Raw genomic sequence first — 21,416 nt, 5'->3', positions numbered from 1 at the left:
GTGGTTTTACCAGTAAAAGTCTCCTGAATGGAGGGATGTCTGAGTGGTTCAGCTGGTTAAGCGTCCAACTATTGATTTTGACTCAGGTCATCTCACAGTTCATGGGTTTAAGCCCCACATCGTCTACGCTAACAGCACAGAGCCTGTCAATAAATGTTAGCTGTCATTATGTCTGGTTCTGGAAGCTCTCATCTTTTGTACCCTTTGTTCTTGTAATCCAGAATTGTTTGCATCCATGAGCTTGTCTACTGGATAAAATATCTTACAGAGAAACTGTGTCCAAACAAGTCAGTTATTCCTTGGTAAACAGAGTGGTTTCAAGTACACTAATAACATTTTTATTTGTTTGTTTGTTAAACTTTTTCCTTGGGGATAATATTAGATTTACAGAATAGTTGGTAAGATAGTAGAGAGATTTTCTATATATCGTTCATCCAGCTTCTACTAATGTTAATATCTTCCATAAACACAGTACCAATATCAAAACTAAGAAATTAATATTGGTTCACCACCTACCTATACTACAGATTTCATTTGTATTTCACCTCTTTCTCCACTAATGTCTTATTTCTGTTCAAAGATCCCATCCAGGATACCACATTGTATTTAGCACTAATAATGTTCTAAATTATTATTTTATTAAATACTGTGGCCTTTGACTTCTAAAATATGTGAATGTAAAGTTACAGAGGTATATTTAAATTGCAAAATCATACTATATTTAAGTTGCAAAACTTCCTTCTCTCTCTTCCTTCCTGCTTTATTTTTTTCCTTATCACTGATCACATCTAACGTGCTCTCACATTATATCCGATATGAGATGCCATTGACTGAAACATGTATCATCATTTTAGGTACAAAAGAAAAAATGCCAGCAATTACAATTGTAAAATGCTATCAGTTGTAAGATGTATACCAATTTCTGAGATATTAACACATGAAAAGTTGTGTCTTAAAATCTATAAAATATGATATGCATTTTCCATGCTCTATTTAACATCTATTTGCTTCATCAGAATGTTGATTCCATGATAGCAGGATTTTTGTTCTATATTCAATGGATCCCTGGTGTCTAGCACACGGTGCCCCAAAAGTATTTGTTAAATGAACAAATGAATAATAATATAATGCCAGACAATATTTATTCAGCACTTGTGCCAAGCACCATTCAAAGCTCTTTACTTGTATTCACTCTTCTGATTGTGTTGGATGTTTGATCAGAATGGAAATTTATCACAAATTACCAACAGCTAATTTTCAATACTTTTCAATACCTTGCCTAACCAGAATATAAAATTAAGCAACTGAAAGAAAAAGAGAGTGTCTAAGTATCTTCTTTAACAATAAACTGAAAATATAAAAATAAAAAATTTTATTCATCAACAAATATTAATTGAGCCCCTCTCTAGTCTTGGCACTTGCAAGTTCTAAATACCTTACAAATGTTAATTCATCTAATTCTCACAACTACAACAGGAGGCAGGTGCTATTCTAAGCCCCGTTTTACAAATGAGGAAGCCCAGACACAGAAAAGTTAAGGAACTTGCCAAAGGTCACACAGTGACTAAATGGCAAAGCCAAAACTTAGGCCAAGGCAGCCTATTCAAGGATCAGAATTTTACCCACCAGCCTACACTGCCTCAGAGCCACTAAAACATCCTGTCCTGTGTTGACGGTACTTAAGTGACAGTTAAAAAAATCAATAAAGCAAAAAAAAAATCACTAACTTTTGTGACCAAAGTGACTCCCCCAACTCCTGGTTAATTAGGCCATTTGGTTTTCTGGACAATTATCAAATGGCAAAAGGAAGGCAGAGCCAACCTGCTCAAAAGCTCTGGTTGGCTTTTGTTCTATTGACATTTGTTGAGTGCCCTTGAGATGACAAGCACTGTGTTAGGCACTGGGGACAGGTAGCTAAGAGAGGCTGGTAGACAGATGACTGCCACCATGGAAGCCTGTAGAAGATTCAGAATGCACCCAGTGGAACAGAGGGGACTTTGCTGACCCCTGAGTTGAAATGTGAAGGATTCCATTTGCCAAGTGCATGAGCAAAGGAAGGCTCTTCTCCCTACCTTGCAAACCTCCTGCCTTCTGGACCTGAGGCTGGGTGGATTCCTTCCCCTCTCTTTACAAAATTATTTTCAGTTCCCTAGAACATGACAGCAGCTCTAGTTCCCTATCTCTGCCAGAGCAAATATTGAGAAATGTCTGGCTCAGTGACTTCAGTGTTGCGCTCTATTGCGTGTGCCACAGGATGGATCTATTCCCTTGTCCCGACCTCGCAAATGAGAATCAGGTGGCCAAGGCTGAGAAAAGTCCTGGTAAACCAGAGTGGGGAATAACTAGGGGCTGTGGAGGAATGCAGAGAATGAGGGAAGAACAGAAAAAGAGTGACCAGAGATTGATCCTGCAAAGTTTCCTGCACCCCCAGGCACGGGGAGTGCAGACATGGTGATATAATATCACCTGACATCAGATCAATAATCAATAATTCATAACTAGGAGGCAGGTGAATGTCAACTGTTCTGGGATCTCCCAGGAACCCCTGTCTCCTTTCTTAAAAAATAAATGAAATAATAGTTATAAGCACACACATGAACATACATCAGTGTTTTCTTAAGAGATTTTATATATGGCCAATCTATCAAAGTGACAAATAAATTTGCTTACAAGTTACTGATTTTTACTGCTCTATTGATTTTTTTAAATTACCATTAAGTTCCCACTTAGATGTCAATGAACCCTAACATGAAAATTATTAACTGCAATGCTTATGTGTCTTGTGAATACCTGATTGATCTGTTCCTGGCTTGTGCTTTGGCCAAAGTGTGGACTCTGGGAAAGTGTATATATCTTGATTTCTTTTCATGTTTATGCATTTCTGAGAGCAGAAACTTGTTCAAACTTGTTTTATGTAGTGTTATACAGTGTTAGTTCCATGCACAAGGGAGCCCTTAATTCAATTTAATTAAGAAGTGGATGCTTATTTCTAAGAAGGGATTAATATATGAGCACATTTACACGTATCAATTTTTTAAAAAAAATTTAACGTTTATTTTTTTTGAGGCAGAGACAGAGTGTGAGCAGGGGAGGGGCAGAAAGAGAGAGAGAGGGGCACACAGAATCCCAAACAGGCTCCAGGCTCTGAGCTGTCAGCACAGAGCCTGACACAGGGCTCAGACCCACGAACCGTGAGATTGTGACAGAGCCAAAGTTGGACGCTTAACCAACTGAGCCACCAAGACGCCACACCTACACATCTCAATTCTTAAAAATTCATAAAAGAAATATAATTTACAAGTGCCAAATAAATCAAACCAAAATATGCATCCTACCGAAAATGACAATTTGGGCAAACTCATATATTTTAGCTTGTCAACATTGAGTGACAGTTCTCACCTGGGGATATTGACTTGGGTCTGATGTAAGCAAGGTCAGAAGGAAATTCCAACAGAGTAGTAGAGCTTCAACCTCCAACTGTTCTTCTCCATGCATCTTTAAGTCATGTCTATCATGATTTTTCCCTCTCTTTAAAAAAATAGTTTTTTTTTCATGGTTGTGGTTTCCCTCTTGTGCAAAATATGGGAAGGTTCAGGTGTAAAAGTATATAAGAGAAAATAAAAATGGTAGCTAACACTTACCTAGAACTTACTATATGTCAGTCTGAATTCTAGGTGTTTTATATATATTAACTCATTTAATTCTTACAACAACCCTATGAGTTCAGTTCTGTTACTATGCTCACTTTCAATGGAGGAAAACTTTTTCATTTCATTGAAATGAAATTGAAGGAAACTTAGGTCCAGAAAGATTAAGTATCTTGCTCAAGTTCACAGATCTATCAGGTGGTGGATCTGGATTCAAACCCAGGTAGTCTGGCTCCCAGATTAATCTAAACCACTAATCAATGACCAGAAAGGACTACTTCAAGAATATGCCAGTCACCTTTATCTTTATCATGAGTGACTTTGAACTGGATGCCTAGTAAGTGGTACAATTAACTATGAAAACTTCTTTAAAAAAATTTTTTAATGTTTATTTTTATTTTTGACAGAGAGAGAGAGACAGACAGAGCATGAATGGGGGAGGGGCAGAGAGAGAGGGACACACAGGATCCAAAGCAGGCTCCAGGCTCTGAGCTGTCAGCACAGAGCTCGACGCGGGGCTCACAGATGGCAAGATCATGACCTAAGCTGAAGTTGGATGCTCAACCAACTGAGCCACCCAGGTGCCCCAACTATGAAAACTTCTTGAACACCACAACAAGACTACAGACTGAAAAGGAAATTTTTCGATGAAAATTCCAAAATATTGAAAACTTACTTTGGGGTGCTGGTTGGCTCAGTCAGTGGAGCGTGTGACTCTTGATCTCGGAGTTGTGAGTTCAAGCCCCATGCTGGGTAGAGATTACTTAAAAATAAAAATATTTTTTTAAAAACTTACTTTATCAGATATGTTAGTGCATATGTCATGTGCATTTTGGTAACATGATAGTTAAGAATGGAGACTCCCGAAAGCCTGGGGGCCTCAGAAAATACACAAGCTATTTCTCCAGCTTTTTCCAAGCATCTAGTACTTACAACTGCCTCCTCCATATTTGATACCTCAGATATAACTTAAACTTAATGTGTATCTATTATCCAGACCAATCAGCACTAATTGCTATAATGATCTCCAGTCTCAGTGGCTTAATACAATTAATGTTTATTTATCAATCACATAAAGTTCAAAGCAGGTGTTCATGGTTGGGATTTCTCATAGGAAGCTTTCTTTCAGGAGTGATTCCAGGATCCAGGCTCATTCCATCCTGTGGTTCTGACATTTTTCACCACATAGCCTCAATGATGCCCTGGTTTGGGGGAAATGGAGGTAGAGAAGACGGAGTGAATGTAGAAAAGGCAGAACCATTCTTAATGGTTTCAAACGGGAAGTGACACATATCATTTCCTTTCAAATTCTATTGGCAAGAGCGAATTGTATGGCCCCATATCTATTATACTGTCCCCTGAAACTTAGTTCTCCTTCAGGATTCACTTACTCAGTGGATAATATCCCCATTTAGGTTAGTTATCTATTATGCGAAACAAATTGCATCAGAAGTTAAAGGCTTAAAACAACAACAAAAAGTTATTTTCTCTCACAGTTTCTGCAGGTTAGGAAATCTACAGGTTAGGAATTCAGGAGGAGCTTAGTTTGGGGAGTATGCTCAGAGTCTCTCACAAAGTTTCAGTCAAGATGTATCTGGAACTACAGTCATCCACTTTGAAGGTGGTTCACTCACATGGCCGATGACAGAAAGTTTCAATTTCTTGGGTGCTGGCTGAAGACGTGAGTCCTTTTCCAAGTAGACCTCTCCAGAGGGATGCTTGAGTGTCTCGACAATATGGCAGTTGGATTCTCCCAGAGTGAGTGAGTGGAGAGAACAGGGCAGAAGCCTGGTGTCTTTTTTGATCTAGCCTCAGAGGCCACCCTCTAGCATTTCTATGTTATCCTACTGGGTAGCTAGATTAGCCCTATTCAGTAGTTTTGTGCCTATTTCATTTTTCTTGCAGTACTAATGTGAATGGTATTATGTTTTTTAATTTCAAATTTCACTTGTTCATTGATGGTATATATATATATATGTGTATATATATATATACATATATATGTATATATATGTATGTGTATATATATACATATATATGTATATATATGTATATATATGTATGTGTATATATATATACATATATATATATATATATGTATATATATGTAGGAAAGTGGTTGATTATTATATCATAACCTTGTATTCTGTGACCTTGCCATAATTGCTTATTTGTTCTAGGAGCTTTTTGGGTTGAGTTTTTCTGGATTTTCTACATAAATGATCATGTCATCTGTTAACAAAGACAGTTTTCCTTCTTTCTTCCAAATCTGTATATCTTTTATTTCCTTTCCTTGTCTTATTGCATTAGGTAGAATTCCAAGTATGATGTTTAAAAGCAGTGATGAGAGGAACATCCTTGCCTTGTTCCTACCCTTGTGAGAAAGCTTTTGAGTTCTCACCATTAAGTATGATATAAGCTGTACATTCTTTTATAGGTACTCTTCATCAAGTTGAGAAAGCTCCCCTCTTTTCCAGTTTTACTGAGAGGTTTTTGTTTGTTTGTTTTGTTTTAAATGGTTATTTATATTGAGAGAGAGAGAGAGTTAGAGAATGTGCATGAGCAGGAGAGTGGCAGAGAGAATCCCAAGCAGGTTCTGTGCTGGCAGGGCAGAGCCCAAAGCAGGCTAGATTTAATGAACTGTGAGATCATGACCTGAGCTGAAAACAACAGTCAGAAATTTAATTAACTGAGACACCCAGGAGTCCCTACTGAGAGTTTCTATCATGAATAGATGCTCGAGTTTATCAAATGCTTTTTCTGTATCTATGGATATGATCATGTGCCTTCTCTTCATTAGTCAGTTGATGTGATAGATTAATTTATTTTCAAATGTTGAATCAGCCTTGTGTATCTTAGATAAATCCCATTTGGTCATTGTGTATAGTTCTTTTTATACATTATTATATTCTATTTGCTAATATTTTGTTGAGAAGTTTTACATTTGTATTAATGAGAAACATTGGTGTGTAGTTTATCAGGTTTGGGTATTGGGGTAATGCTGGACTCACAGAATGAATTAGGAACTATACCTCTGGTTCTATCTTCTGAAAGAGATTAGAGAGAATTGATATACTTTTCTTCCTTAAATGTTTGGTAGAATTCACCAGTGAACCTATCTGGGCCTGGTACTTTCTGTTTTGGAAGGGTATATATTGTTGAGTTGACTTCTTTAGTGGCTAAAGGTCCATTCAGATTATCTATCTCTTGTTGTATGAATTTTGGCAGGTTGTGTCTTTCAAGGAATTGGTCCATTTCACTTAGGTTATCAAATCTGTGAGCAGAGAGTTGTTCATAATATCCCTTTAACATCTTTCTAACATCCATGGAATCTGCAATGATATCCTCTCTTCAATTCCTGATAATAGTAATTTGGGTCATCTCTCTTACTTTCTTATCATGCCTAGAGTTAAATCATCTGATTTATCTTTTCAAAGAATCATCTTTCAGTTTTGTGATTTTCTCTATTGATTTCCTGTTTCATATTTCATTGATTTCTACTCTAATTTTTTAAAGGTTATTTATTTACTTTGAGAGAGAGAGAGAGAGAGAGAGAGAGAGAGAGAGAGAGAGAGAGAGAGAGGGGGGGGGGGGGGAGAGGCAGAGGGAGTGGGAGAGAGAGAGAATCCCACACTGGCAGCTTGGAGCCTGACACAGGGCTCGATCTCACCAACTGTGAGATCATGACCTGAACCAAAATCAAAAGTTGGACGCTTAACCAACTGAGCTACCCAGGTGCCCCTCGAATTTTTATTTCTTTTCTTCTGCTTGCTTTAGATTTGCTCTTCCATTTCTACTTTTCTAGAGTGGAAGCTTAGATCATTGATTTTTAGATCAGTCTATCTCAGTGAATGTTCCATGTAAGCATGAGAGGAATGTGCACTCTGCACACTGGATGAAGTAGTTTATAGATGTCCATTATATTCCTAATCTCTTTCTTTGTACAATCTGTGTGTGTGTGTGTGTGTGTGTGTGTGTGTGTGTGTGTGTTGTGTACACAAACAATAGATATAATTTGTGTCAGGTCCCTTGAATATACAGATATAATTTCCATAGATATAATCTGATGGTATACTCTACGCACCAAGTTTTTTATCACACATTTTCATATTTTACTTTACCCTGCACATTCATGACTTTAATAATTCAAACTATTGACATACTGGAATATGGAACATATCAGAAAACTTTACCTCTGCCTGAGCACTACCACTTTCCAAAATGAGGAAAAAGGAAGCTAGAATCACCAAAGAGACTCCAACCCCTATGGAGAACATTAATTTCCCAAGATTCAATGACATCTAAGTCATACTAGGGAGAGCATATTAGTTTACTAGGGCCGTGATACAAAGTACCAAAAACTACATGGCTTAAACAACAGAAATATATTGTCTCAGACTTCCAGAGGCCAGAAGTCTGAGATCAAGGTGTCCACAGGGTTGGAGGGAGGCCTGGGAGGGAGAATCTCTTCCATGCCTCTCCCCAGCTAAGGGTGGTTAACTGACAATCTTTGGCACTCCTTGACCCATAGAGGCATCCTCTTGCTCTCTGCCTTCATCTTAACACATCACTCTCCCTTTTAATAAGAACATGCATCATACTGGATTAGAGGCCCACTCTACTTCAGCAACTAATTACATCTGCAATGACCTTATTTCCAAATAACATCACATTCTGTGATACTGGTGAGTTAGGGCTTTAATATATGAATTTAGAGGGAACATAATTCAACCCAGAACAAGAAACAAACAGGAGTGTGCGTATGACAAAATGGAAGGGCATCCCAGAATTTGGATTCCGGTCTTAACGTGTCAACAATTTGTTGGTGACCTTGAACAAACTGGGCAAACAAGGGAGATCCTATAAATGATACCATTTTCTGGTCTTGTTCTTGAAATAGTACTGGTGTGAGAAGACTGAAAACATAAAGTTTTATTTTATTTTTTAAATGTTTTATTTATTCACTTTGAGAGAGAGAGAGAGAGAGAGAGAGCAAACAGGGGAGGGGTAAGACAGAGGGAGAGAAAGAATTGCAAGCAGGCTCCACGCTGTCAGCACAGAGCCCGATGTGGGGCTTGAACTCACAAACTGAGATCATGACCTGTACCGAAATCAAGAGTAGGGCGCTTAACTGACTGAGACCCCACAGGCACCCCAAAACATAGAGGTTTAAATAAGATGTTGGATTTTAAGCAAGCCATCAACTCAAAAGAGAGACCTTTTGAGAGGAATGTGGTATGAAGAGGCCCGACACACAAGGGCAGGGTCCCTGGGACTGGTTTGCAACAAAAGCTGCCCTCACACACACAAGGTACCAGAGGACCACTGCCTTCGGGCCATGATCATTCCCAATTTTTCAGAGTTGTAACACCCAACATGTTACAGTTGTTTATTTGATTTTGTGACACTGCCCGTTATTCTCCACCTCCCCGCAGGTTCCCTCTCTGCCGGCCCCAGACAAAGGAACTGCCAAACATGGACTTACTTTTAAAAATTAATTAGGTCTTGCACATTTTATCATACCCAAGATAACTCTATCCCCTTTGTCAAGAATATCAACAAAACAGATGGCCACTGGGCACAGAAATGGCTGGAGGAGATAATACTTAGGACTACCCAAAAGACCATTTTTAGGACATTATAAATTAGTATTTTTTTAACATTTTTATTTATTTTTGAGAGACAAAGTGTGAGCGGGGGAGGGGCAGAGAGAGTGGGAGACACAGAATCTGAAGCAGGCTCCAGGCTCTAAGCTGTCAGCACAGAGCCTGACACAGGGCTCGAACCCACGAACTGTGAGATCATAATCCATGCCAAAGTCAGACGCTTAACCAACTGAGCCACCCAGGCACCCCTTTAAATTAGTATTTTTTAATACTACCTTATACTTACACTATTTTGAAGCACTTTCACAATAGCCAGCATATAAATTTGGATGTCAAAGTTACTGGAAAAAATATACAAAACATTAACATATTTGGAATAAGGTAGCTATGGATTTATGGATGATTTTTTATGGGTGACTTCAATTTTTTCTCTACATTTTTCTTAATTTTCAAATATTTCGACTATAGTAAGTGCTGTTACTAATGCAAAATAATAGGGGCACCTGGGTGGCTCAGTTGGTTGAGCATCTGACTTCAGCTCAGGTTATGATCTCACGGCTTGTGGGTTTGGCTTGTGGGTTCATGCCCTATGTGGGGCTCTGTGCTGATAGCTCAGAGCCTGAAGCCTAGCTTCAGATTTTGTGTCTCCGTCTGTCTCTGCCCCTTCCCTGCTCATGCTCTGTCTCTCTCTCTCTCTCTTTCTCTCAAAAAGTAAACATTAAAAAAAAAATTTTTAATCTGAAATAATAATAATAATGACCTTAAAAGATGAAGTTTATTCCTCTAGTCAACACTTGTTTATTGAGCACTTACTACATGCCAGGCACTGTCACAGCAGTAAAAAAAACAGCTCCTGTGGAGCTTCCGTTTGGATAAGGAGTGATATTATTGGGCACAGATTGCTTGTTCCTGTGTGTAAAAGTTTACTTTGAGCAGATTTTTGGGGGTAGGTGATACAAGGGGAGAGATTGCAGCCCTCTGAGGGTAACATGTGCCCACAAAGAAGGAAATGATGCTGAATGGAGAAGTGTGAAGGCGGTGAGCAACACTCTTTGTCTGTGTCCAGATTTCACTGGCAGCCAGCTCTTGAAGTCAGAGCTCCACCCTCCCTGGTCCCAGGCTGCCTCTTGTACTCAACTGCCTCCCGGGGGACATTGTGAAACCTGAGTTGGGAATCACCCACACCTGGGTGGTGCTGGTCAAGGTGGCGCTAAGAACAGGACAGGGCATTCTGCTGATGTCAGTATGCAGAAAGCTAACAGGGCCCATACTTATTAGTTGATGCAGGTGCTGTTCCTTGGTAGGGCAGTGGATTTTCTCTGAGTCACCTTTGAAGGCAACACGCTGCACATTTGGTGAGATGAATAGGCTGAAGGAACTTGTTTTTGGTTATTGCACACATATTACTGATGTCCTAAGATGTAGAGAAATGCTAGTTTTTGCTAGTGACTCGTGGACTTTTTCACTGAGCACTACAATGGAAACTGATGCTCGAAGGGCACTCCAAAATGCATGAAGCCCTATAGGGGCCCAGAGTAGAGACAGATAATTACACAGGACTTTGATTTGCCATCACCATATTTCACACATGGACTATCAGAGTGGCCCTTTGAGAAAACAAAGTGGTAAGACACATCAAGACAAAAATATCCATATTCCCTGACCCCAGAAATCCCACCCCTGAGAATTTATCCTGAAAAAATAATTTATTTCTGCATTAGCTGTGATACTGAAGCACTGAAAACATCCTAAGTGTCACTATTGGGGAACAGCTAAGCAAAGTGTGATAACATCATTCATATAATGAGTATACATCATAGTAATTAGCATAATCACAATTGTAAAGATACATATTCCATCATAAGAAAGTGTTTGTACTAGCTTGCTAGGGCTGCTACAACAAAGTGCCACAAACCAGGTGGTTTACACAACAGAAATGTATTGTCTCACAGTTCTGGAAGCCAGAAGTCCACGATCAAGGTGTTAGTAGGATTGGCTCCTTCTAAGGGCTGTGAGGGAAGAGTCTGCTCCAGGCCTCTCTCCTGGGCTTGTCAATGGCCATCCTCTCCCTGTCCCTTCACATTGTCTTCCCTCTATGCATGTCTATCTCTGTCTTCAAGTTTCCCCTTTTTATAAGGACACCAGTCATATTGGATTAGGAACCCACCCTAATGACATCATTTAACTCGATTACCTCTATAAAGACAGTATCTCCAAATAAGGTCACAGTCTGAGGTACCAGAGGACTTCCATATATTCTTTTTTTTTTTCTTTGTCTTTTACAGAAAGACATAACAGTGTTTTATGACATAAGTATTTTACAAGATAACGCTAAAAGAAACAAAAACAGCAGCAAACTCTCATTTTGCACTTTCTACGTATCAGATAGTGTTAACTCATTCAATCCTCACAGCACCCCTATGAGGCATTAGTATCCTCATGTTGCCAATAAGGAAATTGAGGCATATCAAATTTAAGTTATTTTCTCAAGGTCATATAGCTAGTAAGTGGTGGAATCAGGCTTTGAACCCAGGAAATCTAGGCTTCACAGACCAAACATTTAACCTCCTCATCATACTGCAAAATTTCATGTGATATGTTTATAACAGTATGAAAATATGCAAAATAAATGTTTTTTGCCAAGTTTTTTTATTTTTTTATTTTGAGAGAGAGAGAGAGAGAGAGAGAGAGAGAGAGAGAGAGAGAGAGAGAGATGGCATGAGCAGGGGGGGGGACGAGTTGCGTGGGGTTGGGGGGGGAGGACAGAGGATCTGAAGCGGACTCCAAGCTGACAGCAGTAAGCCCCATGCAGGGCTAAAACTCACAAACTGTGAGATCATGACCTGAGTCAAACTCGGATGCTTAACTTGACTGAGCCACCCAGACACCCTTGCAGACAAAGTCTTAATAGAATATGCAAAAATGAAAGCAGTTTATAATTAGGAGAGGTTACTTTTTATGTTACATTCCTGGTTTTTAATGTTTTTAAGTTATTTATTTATATGGGGAGAGGGAACACAAGCAGGGGAAGGGCAGAGAGGGAGAGAGAGAATCCCAAGAAGGCTCTGTGCTGACAGCTGACCGTCAGTGCAGGACTCGACCTCACAAACCGTGAGATCATAACCTGAGCCGAAATCAAGAGTGAACGCTCAACCTACTAAGCCACCCAGGTGCCCCGATGTTACGTTACTTTTACAATTAATACATTCACATGCACTCATAGACTTTTTCTAAAAATGATGCTTTGAAAACGTTTCCACAATCTGAGAAATTTTTTAATGATACCATACATCAAAAGATGAGTAATAATAAACATTTGGGATGGCTGGCCTCCACGGAGGGCCCCAGTTATCCTTGCCTTCTGATAGTCACGCCCTAACATATTAGGTCCTTTCACGTGCAGTAAGGGTTGACTTGCATGACTAATGATTCCATGGAAGAGGTGACAGTATGTGACTTCTAAGGCAAAAAAAAAAAAAAAAAAAAAAAAAAGCAGGAGCTCCTGGGTGGCTCCAACGGTTAAGTGTCTGACTTCGTCTCAGGTCACCATCTCACAGTCAATGAGTTCAGGACCTGTGTTGGGCTCTGTGCTGACAGTGCAGAGCCTGGAGCCTGCTTCAGATTCTGTGTCTCCCTCTCTCTCTGCCCCTCCCTCGCTGACACTCTATGTCTCTTAAAAATGAATATTTAAAAATTTAAAAATTAAAAATTAAAAAAAAAAACCATTCACTGCAGCTTCCATTTTGGTCTCTTTGATCTCTTGCTCTGGGAGAAGCCAGCCTTATGCCTTGATACCCAAGCAATCCTATGGACACCCCCTGTGAAGAGGAATCGAGGCCCCCTGAGAGTAGCTGCATTAACTTGTCCACCACGTGACTGGATGACCTTTGGAGCAGATCCTCTGGGTGCATTAAAACCTAGATGACTACAGTCCTAACCAAACTCTTGGCTACAGCCTCATGGGAGACCCACGAATGACCCAGTCAAAGCACTCCTGAAACTGACCCACAGTACAGTAAAGAGAAGAATGTCCCCCTCCGAGATGTCCACAGCCTACTCCCCGAGATTTCCACAGCCTACTCCCCGGAAACCAAATACGTCACCTCACATGGCCAAAGCAACTTATCAGATATGATTAAGAATCCTATAGCAGGGAAATTATCCTGGATTATCTGGGTGGGTCTAGTCCCTGGAGACTGAACTCTGACCTGCCAGGGATCTAAACCTTTTGCAACCTTTCAAAATGATAGCTACTGTAAGAGGGGTAATTCTTCTTCTTTTTTTTTAATTTTTTAAATGTTTTTATTTATTTTTGAGACAGAGAGAGACAGAGCATGAGCAGGGGAGGGGCAGAGAGAGAGGGAGACACAGAATCCAAAGCAGGCTCCAGGTTCTGAGCTGTCGGCACAGAGCCCGACATGGGGCTCAAACTCACGGACTGTGACATCATGACCTGAGCTGAAGTCGGACGCTTAACCAACTGAGCCAACCAGGCACCCCTTTGTTTTTCTTTTTAAAATTTTTTTTAATGTTTTTTGTAAGAGGGGTAATTCTTAATTATGCAAGTGAATGGCTTATACTGAGAGGAGTCTCCCCAGCTCTGAGGACTGAGCCTGCCCTTGATAATTTTTCTTTCCTCTACAGAAATGTGGATGAGGTACAGAAATTATTTTTTGTTTTATTTTGTAGAGTGTCAAAAATTATTCAACAGTTAGAAAAGAGGCAAGAGATAACTTCATGTCTTCAATGCTATATGGAGTGCTGTGGAGCAGGCCCACACCAAATTACTGATTCTCTAGGGGGTAGTGTGCTTTTGTTTGACGTATCACTTGTCTTGATTCAGGGTCAGGTTCTGTAAAGCTGGATCCTCTTTCGGATTGGTCAATTGCAAGTGCTTTTTGGAAAGTAAAGATTGAAGTGACTTCCTGTCTAATAGAATAACTTCAAAGCTTATAGCTTATGGTCCTTTAGGTAAGATGACCAACTGTTCCCATTTGCTTTGGGACTGAGGGGCTTCCCAAGACAAAGAACTTTTAGTGATAAAAGCAGGAGTGTCCTGGGAAAACTGGGGCTGTTGCTCATTCAACTCATCCAACCAGTAAGACACTAGCCAGTTTGGGAGCTGACTTGACCATCTTCTTTTGGTGTGTTGTCTTGCATTGTCTAGAAATACTTTGGTCTCTCCCATAGGCCTTTGAACCAATTTTCTCATACTGCCATTCTGTCATTAGTAATAAACAATCTAAATAAATAAGTAAAGCTAAATAAATCAATGATACACACTTTATAATTGTGTAAGAGTCATTCTGTTTAACCATTTTAAATGAGCACTTTGATAAGAGAAGGGGTTTCTCTGGTGAGGAGAAGTGGAATGATACTCTGCCAGGACACCAGGCCCTGGGGATTCTACTGGAGCAGCTGTTTCTGTTTTTCATCCCTTCATTGATCCCCTCTCTTTTGAGTCTATAGATATGCTTAAGTCCCTTCTTTCCAGAAACGTAGCCTCCCCTTCCTCCCCGCAATGGTCCTGCCTCCTACCATTCTCACTCAAGAGTGTAGTCTGACTCCTTCCTGGCAAGAAGGAATCATCATCCTCTCATGACTCAGTTAAGGTCACCTTTACAGTCCAAATACAAGTGACAGATTCCAATCTTGGACTTATATTCTCTGTAATAAAAATTTATAGCTACCAACACCTGACAATCATTGGGTACCCGATATTCTTTGAGTGTTTGTTTTCATTGAGCATTTGATATTCTATTCCCCATGCTCTTGGCTACCTGGCCACTTAGAGATTACTACTTCCTGTTGATGGAACTAAATACTTCCTTGATATCACTCAAGTCCACATCTTTGCCATCCCCAATGCCAACGCCTCAACATGGGCCAGCTCTCAACTTGGGCCAGCTTTCCCTGCAAGCTCGACCCTGAGCTCAAGAGTTGGACGCTTAACAGACTGAGCCACTCAGGTGCCCCTGAGATGTTATTTCTGTCATTTTCCTGGTTAAAAGCCAGCCATCTCTGGTGGTTCTGCATGACCTGTAGTCATAAACCTAGCATGCATCCCAATAGACAAATACAGTTAACCCTTGAACAACATGAGTCTGAACTGCATGGGTCCACTTACATGTGGATGGTTTTCAATAAATATAGTACATCACTGTAAATGTATTTTCTCTTCCTAGTGATTTTAATAGCATTTTTTCCCTCTAGCCTACTTTATTGTAAAAATATAATATGTAACATGTTTAACATACAAAACATGCATTAGTTGACTGTTATGTTACCGTTAAGTTTTGGGGGAGTCAAAAGTTACACGCAGATTTTTGACTGCACAGAAAAAGAAATCCATGGGGTACCTGGATGGCTTTGTCGGTTAAGTGTCTGACTCTTGATTTCAGCTCAGGTCATGATCTCACAGTTGTGAGATCGAGCCCTGTGTGGGGCTCTGCGCTGACAGTGTGAAGCCTGCTTGGGATTCTCCCTCTCTCTCTCTCTCTCTCTCTCTCAAAATAAATAAATAAACTTAAAAATATATGTATCCCCTTAAAAAATAAATAAACGCAAAAAAGAAACAGAAATTCCCAACAAGATAGCATTTACAAATTAAAGCACTAATATTTTTTCCCTCCCCACAGTGGAGGTTGTGTGCCCTTGCTTGGAGTCCACAGACTTGCAGCAGGAAGTCCATGTCCATATGGCTGACTTTATTTTTTCCTTTTTCTTTAAAAAAAAAAATTTTTTTTTTAATGTTTTATTTATCTCTGAGTGTGAGAGTGTGAGCAGGGGAGAGACCGAGAGAGAGGGGAACAGAAGATCTGAAGCGGGCTCTGCACTGAGAGCAACAAGCCCAATGTGGGGCTCAACCCCACAAACTGTGAGACCATGACGCGAGCCAATGTCAGACGCTCAACCAACTGAGATACAGAGGCACCCCTGACTTTCAAGTCTAGTCATGATCTGGCCCCTACCCATCTCTGTCTCCTTTCCCTTCACATCCTCCCTTGCTCCCAGGGCTGGCTCAAGTAGAAGGATTTGAACTTGAAGCTCCCCAAACCTGCCTTTCCATTGGCTGCCCCCTTTGTTTAGAATGCTGTCCCCTGCTTTTGCTCCCCAACTCCCAAGCCCCTTTGTCTTATATATTCCTAAAAGCACTCTGTCCTCTGGGAAGCTGTTTTTTGGTTACTTCTGCCCCCTCCATACCCCGTGTACACCCATGTACATCTTTTTCTTTGCCCTGCCTCAAGACTGTCTTTAAAAGACAGTCTCGTTCACTTAGGAGTCAACAGTGCCTGATAAACAATAACGGTGACGGTAAGAACAGTGAATACTTTTATAGTATTAACTCTGCCAACCACTGCTTCAAGTGTTTTACACATATTTACTTGATTTAATCCTAGGAGATGGGTACAATTATCCCTATTCTGCAAACATGAACATCTGGGCAAAGAGAAGTTGAGAAACTTCCTAAGGTCATTTATGTAGTATGCAAAGTTCAGGAAAGATTGAACTAAACTGAACTGTGTGCTTTTTCTATCACACCTCTGATGAGAGAAATAGAGTCACCCAGGCCAGTTGGGCAAGGAAATGCTCAGGCTGAGGAAAGGGGAGTATGGCGAAGACACCCCAGCTTGAGCCTGCGCTGCCCCCTGCTGGCCAGCTCTGCCCTTGCTGCAGGCTAAACAAGGTCAGAAGTCCTCTCTGTCACCAGAGCTAGAGCCTGGAGTCTGGGGACCAGCACAGGATATTCCGAAAGAGAGAGGAAGCCAGGAGATGCAGGGAATATGCAGGAATTCGCTCTTGATCCACACACCTGAAGGACTGTTTCCCTGATAGGGATGGCTGAATGAAACCACTCAGAGTTAAGAACACAAGTGGGAAAGTCAACCCTCCACCCCCAAGTGCCATAGAACATATCCCAAACCAACAGAAATGTTTATTTTTTAACAAAAAATTTAGGTGAGGATTTGGATTATTCTCACATTAGGCTCTCCCTTCGGGTGGAAAATTGAATGCTAATTTATATTAACAGATTGGTTCTCAAATGGGGTGCTTTGTGGAACTATTAAAAACTGCAGATGCCCAGGCTTCATTCCAAGCATGCTAAGTCATAACCAGCAGTGTAGGGGCACTTGGAGGGCTCCGTCGGCTAAGCGTCTGACTCCTGATTTTGGCTCAGGTCAGATCTCACTGTTTGTGAATTTGAGCCCCAAGTTGGGCTCTGTGCTGACAGCGTGGAGCCTGCTTGGGATTCTCTCTCTCCCTCTCTCTTTGTCCCTCCCTTGCTCTCTCTCCCTCTCCCAATAAATAAATAAACATGAAAAAAAAAAAAAAAAGAACCAGCAGTGTGTACTATTTTTCCTCAGAGCTAGCCTCCTGCTACATTTTCCCAAACTCGAAATCTCTAACACCATTTAGCATCCCACTTTTCCAGTTTAAGTAAAGGCAATGCCTTTCTATTTGTGCTTCAGCAGAAAACGGTGTTATTTTACAACTCTAAAATGTAGATAATCAATAGCAATGAAAAAAAGTAAAGTTTTACCTTTGGACATACAAATTCTATCTTGTCTGGTAGAGGTTCAGCTGATTTTCCTTTTGCTCTTTGCAAACAATTGGTTTTGCCTCCTTTGTACACCTGTTTCATGATTCCTGATCTATACTGGGTGTGTTCTTCAGATTTTCTTTTGAACCTGTGGTAACATCTGCCTGATTTCCCCCCATGACTACTGAGTTAAATAAAAGGTTTAGCATGTGTCCGTTTTATATATGAATGAGAGTTGTGATCGTACCTTTTCAGGAAATTTCTCTAACACACCACTGGCGAGTACTTTCCTTTTCTATAGTCTTTGGCCATCTGCTACTGGAGCTCTTTGCTTTGGTTGAACATTCAACCTTCACAAGAGGGCTCCTGTCCTTGTAATCTTCTACTATATGCATAATGTCTGTCCGCGAGTTCCTGGAAGAAGGTAAAAGAATCAAAAGATTTTATATTTATATTTTATTCACCAATATCTTGCAGGTGACAGTGATTGTCAGCTGGGACTAACAGCCATAACACCCAAACGTGGCTTTTTCATGTAGCCTGAGATTCCTCACATTACTTGACTGGGTTCCAAGATGGAGCATTCTCAGAGACAGCCAGAAGGAAGCTGCACTGCCTTTTATGACAGGACTTAGAAGCCATTTCTATTCAGGGCCAGCTTCACAGAATGTGACCTGTGCAGTCACCCAGGGCTCTGTACTTAGAAGAGACCCACACTTGGTTTACCACTCTGTTGTCACCATCTTAAAATTCCCAATAATATTTAAACAAAGGGCCCCACATTTTTATTTTGCACTGGGCCCCACAAATTATGTAGCCAGCCCTGAATCTCTTTGTCCAGCAACCATAATGTCCTGCCCAGGCTCACAGGGTGGGGATTGAGACTCCCCATCTTGAGGGGGCAGTGCCAAAGTTTTGGAAGAGTATGTGGGGCTGGAAATACTGGTGTGGTCTTTTTTAGAAAAGGCAATCTGCCACAGATGGTTTGTGGAGAAGTTAAGGCACATAACCCGGAGATCGGAAAGACCTTCCTCCACGGCCTCCCACAAAGACATATCCGTGTCCTCCTTGTTCCACAAAGCATCCTAACGAGAATAAAAAGGCAAATGCATCTACCCACCTGTCTACTCAGCAAATCCTGACTGAGCACATAATGGGAAGCATTTGCAGATGACTCTTAGAGACCCTGCCCTTAGCGGACTTGGTGCTCGGAGTGATGGTGTCTGTGAAGGGAGAAGAGAAAGCAAAGGGTGAAGCACTATTTAAAAAGAGAAAACATTGGGGCGCCTGGGTGGCGCAGTCGGTTAAGCATCAGGTCACGATATCGCGGTCCGTGAGTTCGAGCCCCGCGTCAGGCTCTGGGCTGATGGCTCAGAGCCTGGAGCCTGTTTCCGATTCTGTGTCTCCCTCTCTCTCTGCCCCTCCCCCGTTCATGCTCTGTCTCTCTCTGTCCCAAAATAAATAAAAAACGTTGAAAAAAAAATTAAAAAAAAAAATAAAAAGAGAAAACAGGGGTGCCTGGGTGGCTTGGTCGGTTAAGTGTCCGACTTCGGCTCAGGTCATGATCTCACAGTTGTGAGTTCGAGCCCTGCGTCCGGCTCTGTGCTGACAGCTCAGAGCCTGGAGCCTGTTTCGGATTCTGTGTCTCCCTCTCTCTCTGCCCCTCCCCTGTTCATACTCTGTCTCTCTCTGTCTCAAAAATAAGTAAACGTTAAAAAAATTTAAAAAAATCAAAATAAAAAAATAAAAAGAGAAAACAAGCTTGGGGCGCCTGGGTGGCTCTGTAGGTTAAGCATCTGACTTCAGTTCAGGTCATGATCTCAAGGTTTGTAAGTTTGAGACCCGTATCAGGCTCTCTGATGTCAGCACAGAGCTTGCCTCAGATCTTCTGTCTCCTTCTCCTCTTGCCCCTCCCCAGCTCATTCTCTGCCCAACCCCCCCCCAATAAATAAAAACATTTTTAGAAAGGGAGAGAGAAAACAAGCCCCAAATGGTTTGCCCCACATAGCAGCAATCCAGTAAGTAGCCGATCAAAGTAAAGATACATGGGAATGCAAGCTGGTGCAGCCACTCTGGAAAACAGTATGGAGGTTCCTCAGAAAACTAAAAATAGAACTACCCTACGACCCAGCAATTGCACTACTAGGTATTTACCAAAGGGATAAGGTGTGCTGTTTCGAAGGGACACATGCACCCCCAGGTTTATAGCAGCACTATCAACAATAGCCAAAGTATGGAAAGAGCCCAAATGTCCATCGATGGATGAATGGATAAAGAAGATGCGGTATATATGTACAATGGAGTATTACTTGGCAATCAAAAACAATGAAATCTTGCCATTTGCAACTATGTGCATGGAACTGGAGGGGATTATGCTAAGTGAAATTAGTCAGTCAGAGAAAGACAAAAATCATATGACTTCACTCATTTGAGGACTTTAAGAGACAAAAGAGATGAACATAAGGGAAGGGAAACAAAAATAATATAAAAAAAGGAGAGGGACAAAACAGAAGAGACTCATGGAGAACAAACTGAGGGTTGCTGGAGGGGTTGTGGGAGGGGGGATGGGCTGAATGGGTAACAGGCACTAAGGAATCCACTCCTGAAATCACTGTTGCACTATATGCTAATTTGGATGTAAATTTTAAAAAATAAAAATAAAATAAAATAAATTGTTTTTAGAAATGTATCATATGGTCATTGTAGAGATTTGGGAAATTAAAAAAAAAAAGAAGAAAATTAAAACAGCCATAATTCCACCATCTAGAATAAATGATTTTAATATGCCACAAAATATAATATAAACATGTTAGCAAAGTGAAGATTACAATGGATACATAACTGTTATTTATGCTTTTACTACTACTGTTTGAAAATTATTATACATGTGAGTAGGGTGTAAAATAAAATGATGGAAAACAATTGGGAGTTACAAAAAAAAAAGTAAAGATACGAAACAAAACAAAAACAAGGGAAACAAAAAGGTGAGCTGGTGAGGGGGGTTGTTTATTCAAAAAGAGGGTTGCAGAGCCCCAGAGGGAAGGTCTGAGAGGCAGCACTTTGCCACTTGAACCATTCTGTGTCTGCCCGTTCACCAGGCCTCCTGTATAGCCACAGTTGTGCCAGGCTCAGAACAGGGTATCGTTCAAATAAATATCTGTGGAAGGCCCTAGGATTAGGTCCACAGGGCTCCTGTGGGCTCTTGTGTGGCAGGTAGGCCTGTGATCTCACCCTCCTGGGTTTCCTACTACCTCACTCAGCACTTCTTAATCCTCTTAGTGTTGGCTCTAAATGTTAGATTTCCCAGGGACTCTGCCCAAGGCCTTCCTCTGCATTCTAACCCCTCTGTCCTCAGGTGAGTGCCTTTACTCCCACGGAGTGTCTCCACCCCACCCTCTCCCTGCTCCAGACTCATTCACCTATTCCTTCACAACTGAACACCTACACTTAGATGAATCACAGTCACCTCAAATTTTGCATGTCCAAAATGGAACTTTCCACTTTTCCCCATATCTTGTTCCCTCCAGTCTTCCCAATTCAGTAAATGGCTGCCTCCACCGCCCAGTCACTTCTCACTTGCCTTCACTCCCCTACATCCAATCCATCCTGTAAGTTCTTCCT

At 40.9% G+C, this 21,416-nt stretch overlaps 1 protein-coding gene across 1 annotated transcript in view; it reads right to left on the bottom strand.

The window, feature by feature from the left end:
- Positions 1-18,183, bottom strand: part of TAT (tyrosine aminotransferase) — a 44,635-nt gene extending 26,452 nt beyond the window's left edge. The window contains exon 1 of the mRNA XM_040443015.1: positions 18,043-18,183. The gene's annotated coding sequence lies outside the window, so the exon portion shown is untranslated. The remainder of the gene's footprint in view (positions 1-18,042) is intronic.
- Between the last annotated feature and the right edge of the window lie 3,233 nt (positions 18,184-21,416).

This window comes from Herpailurus yagouaroundi, unplaced genomic scaffold (assembly GCF_014898765.1).
Source record: "Herpailurus yagouaroundi ecotype Mexico unplaced genomic scaffold, PumYag 190, whole genome shotgun sequence".
Lineage (NCBI taxonomy): Eukaryota > Metazoa > Chordata > Mammalia > Carnivora > Felidae > Herpailurus > Herpailurus yagouaroundi.
This window is presented reverse-complemented; position numbering and strand designations above follow the sequence as displayed.